This window comes from Oncorhynchus gorbuscha, unplaced genomic scaffold (genome assembly GCF_021184085.1).
Source record: "Oncorhynchus gorbuscha isolate QuinsamMale2020 ecotype Even-year unplaced genomic scaffold, OgorEven_v1.0 Un_scaffold_843, whole genome shotgun sequence".
NCBI lineage: Eukaryota > Metazoa > Chordata > Actinopteri > Salmoniformes > Salmonidae > Oncorhynchus > Oncorhynchus gorbuscha.
The window spans coordinates 181983-186529 of NW_025745835.1; positions in this window are offsets into that span (position 1 = coordinate 181983).

The following is a 4547-nucleotide window of genomic DNA, read 5'->3' on the forward strand; positions in this document are numbered from 1 at the left end:
GTTAGGATCCTCTGGTTGTTAGGATCCTCTGGTTGTTAGGATCCTCTGGTTGTTAGGATCCTCTGGTTGTTAGGATCCTCTGGTTGTTAGGATCCTCTGGTTGTTAGGATCCTCTGGTTGTTAGGATCCTCTGGTTGTTAGGATCCTCTGGTTGTTAGGATCCTCTGGTTGTTAGGATTCTCCAGCCCCATCAGACCCTTAGACAGCAGTCTGTTACATACATGAAACTGGAGGCTTCAAGTATATTGTATCATTCTGATGAGACACTTTCTCTCACAAATAAACATGGTTTTGCAGTGTCTGCTTTTTGCTCCCCCAAAAGGCCAGGATTGCCTCAACACCAATATGAGGTTGGCATGATTCTTTATTTCAGCAGTTGCACAAATGAGGCCTCAGAGGCAGAAAAGGAAGTGTTGCAATTTCCACATGCATCATGGGACACAGATGTTAGTATTTCTAAGAAACAGACTTGTGTTCCTTCCACAAACTCACAAATAAAAAGTAAGATGCTACTCCTTTGCATAACTTCACACATGTAGTGAGTGTCTGATAGTAACGGGGATTGCCCATACGGACACATGCAGTGAGGCTGATAGTAACGGGCCCATACATAATGAGGACACATGCAGTGAGGCTGAAGTAACGGGCCCATACGGACACATGCAGTGAGGTTGATAGTAACAGGGCCCTTACATACGGACACATGCAAAGTAAGGCTGATAGTAACGGGCCCATACGGACACATGCAGTGAGGCTGATAGTAACGGGCCCATACGGACACATGCAGTGAGGCTGATAGTAACGGGCCCATACGGACACATGCAGTGAGGCTGATAGTAACGGGCCCATACATACGGACACATGCAGTGAGGCTGATAGTAACGGGCCCATACATACGGACACATGCAGTGAGGCTGATAGTAACGGGCCCATACGGACACATGCAGTGAGGCTGATAGTAACGGGCCCATACATACGGACACATGCAGTGAGGCTGATAGTAACGGGCCCATACGGACACATGCAGTGAGGCTGATAGTAACGGGCCCATACGGACACATGCAGTGAGGCTGATAGTAACGGGCCCATACATACGGACACATGCAGTGAGGCTGATAGTAACGGGCCCATACATACGGACACATGCAGTGAGGCTGATAGTAACGGGCCCATACATACGGACACATGCAGTGAGGCTGATAGTAACGGGCCCATACATACGGACACATGCAGTGAGGCTGATAATAACGGGCCCATACATACGGACACATGCAGTGAGGCTGATAGTAACGGGCCCATACATACGGACACATGCAGTGAGGCTGATAGTAACGGGCCCATATATACGGACACATGCAGTGAGGCTGATAGTAACGGGCCCATACATACGGACACATGCAGTGAGGCTGATAGTAACGGGCCCATACGGACTCATGCAGTGAGGCTGATAGTAACGGGCCCATACATACGGACACATGCAGTGAGGCTGATAGTAACGGGCCCATACATACGGACACATGCAGTGAGGCTGATAGTAACGAGCCCATACATACGGACACATGCAGTGAGGCTGATAGTAACGGGCCCATACATACGGACACATGTAGTGAGGCTGATAGTAACGGGCCCATACGGACACATGTATGTCACAGTGGGGGTGTATTCTTGGAATGCCTGCCCTGGGGGAGCTCCTGGATCCTTGGAGAACCACAGAGTAACATCTGACATAGAGAGCTGCATGCAATTTCAGTCGCTGGTTGACAAAACAGTGGACCACAGACCTCTTAACAATAATCAGATTTAGGAGGAGGGCCCAGCAGAGAGAGAGAGAGAGAGAGAGAGAGAGAGAGACAGACAGACAGACAGACAGAGTGTGTGTGTGTGTGTGTGTGTGTGTGTGTGTGTGTGTGTGTGTGTGTGTGTGTGTGTGTGTGTGTGTGTGTGTGTGTGTGTGTGTGTGTGTGTGTGTGTGTGTGTGTGTGTGTGTGTGTGTGTGTGTGTGTGTGTTGTGTGTGTTACATTGTGTGTCTGTGTGTGTGTGCATGCCTTGATAAAGCTCGTGCCCAGGTTACATTGAGGATAAATATTCCATCTTCTTTCCTTTGAACAACAGCTGCCAGTGCCCACTCCTTCACCTTCCCTCCATCCATCAATCCCCTCCTCCATCTATCAATCCCCTCCTCCATCTATCAATCCCCTCCTCCATCTATCAATCCCCTCCTCCATCTATCAATCCCCTCCTCCATCTATCAATCCCCTCCCATCCATCAATCCTCCTCCATCATCAATCCCCTCCTCCATCCATCAATCCCCTCCTCCATCTATCAATCCCCTCCTCCATCTATCAATCCCCTCCTCCATCTATCAATCCCCTCCTCCATCTATCAATCCCCTCCTCCATCTATCAATCCCCTCCTCCATCTATCAATCTCTTCATCCATCCCCATGTAACATCTCCTCGTCTCCCTGCTTCATGCCCAGTCATGCAGGAGAGTTGATGGTAGGGACATGGGCGTGTGATGGGTTAGACAGGAACCCTTCCTTACTACAGACCCATTGTCTCTCGCACCACATTGATTTAATGACTTCTCGAGGAGACTGGACTTGTTTTCCTGCCAAAGAAAAAACCTTAAGGAGGAGGTTGTTGAAACGGCCACTAAATAGCCCACATAAGAATGATGGTAATGTTTGCTTTCAGGCTGACTTCAAACCAGATATGATTTGACATTTATAATGAACTAGAGACCATTTTCAAGCCACAAATGACACCTTCAGGTTCAGTTTGCTGTTTGCTTACCTTTTACGACGTTCCCCAACCTCAAATATACTGCTACTAAATGTGCCGCAGAGTGCACAAAACCCCCTTTCTATAGGCGCTAATTAGCCAACTAGGCCAGTGAGTAAATGACAGAATTAAAAGCAGCACTTCAGCAGTAGTAATAATGGATCAAAGAGGAGGGACAGGGCCATGGTCCATGTTGTTAGATATGTTACTGATGCGTACGGGGAATTTGCATGGTGGGCACACAGGGCTTGTTGTCTGTCTTCTGGAAAAGGCAAACATTCCGCCATTTTGGATCGATGTGTATCACAGGGCTTGTTGTCTGTCTTCTGGGAAGGTAAACTTTCCGCCATTTTGGATCGATGTGTATCACAGTTCTTGTTGTCTGAGGGTTTAGAGGAGGTCAGGGGTTCTGAAGGACATCACAGAGACACAGATATGATACTCTCTCCACAGCTTTTAGTTGGATTTCTAAGGTGTGGGGGAGCAAAGAACAGGCCTTGTGTCGGAGCTCAGATTGAAATAAATGAGCTCCGAATACCCCACCCTATGTAGAGGATAATATTACCCTTCCCCCATCTATACCCCACCCTATGTAGAGGATAATATTACCCTTCCCCATCTATACCCCACCCTATGTAGAGGATAATATTACCCTTCCCCCATCTATACCCCACCCTATGTAGAGGATAATATTACCCTTCCCCATCTATACCCCACCCTATGTAGAGGATAATATTACCCTTCCCCCATCTATACCCCACCCTATGTAGAGGATAATATTACCCTTCCCCATCTATACCCCACCCTATGTAGAGGATAATATTACCCTTCCCCATCTATACCCCACCCTATGTAGAGGATAATATTACCCTTCCCCATCTATACCCCACCCTATGTAGAGGATAATATTACCCTTCCCCATCTATACCCCACCCTATGTAGAGGATAATATTACCCTTCCCCCATCTATACCCCACCCTATGTAGAGGATAATATTACCCTTCCCCATCTATACCCCACCCTATGTAGAGGATAATATTACCCTTCCCCCATCTATACCCCACCCTATGTAGAGGATGATAATATTCCCCTTCCCCATCAATACCCCATCTTATCTATGTAGAGGAAACTATTACCTTCCCCCATCTATACCCCACCCTATGTAGAGGATGATAATATTCCCCTTCCCCCATCAATACCCCATCTTATCTATGTAGAGGATAATATTACCCTTCCACATCTATACCCCACCCTATGTAGAGGATAATATTACCCTTCCCCATCTATACCCCACCCTATGTAGAGGAAAATATTACCCTCCCCCCATCTATACCCCACCCTATGTAGAGGATGATAATATTACCCTTCCCCCATCTATACCCCACCCTATGTAGAGGATGATAATATTACCCTTCCCCCATCTATACCCCACCCTATGTAGAGGATAAAATTACCCTTCCCCCATCTATACCCCACCCTATGTAGAGGATGATAATATTACCCTTCCCCCATCTATACCCCACCCTATGTAGAGGATGATAATATTACCCTTCCCCCATCTATACCCCACCCTATGTAGAGGATGATAATATTACCCTTCCCCCATCTATACCCCACCCTATGTAGAGGATAATATTCCCCTTCCCCCATCTATACCCCACCCTATGTAGAGGATCATATTCCCCTTCCCCCATCTATACCCCACCCTATGTAGAGGATAATATTCCCCTTCCCCATCAATACCCCATCTGATCTATGTAGA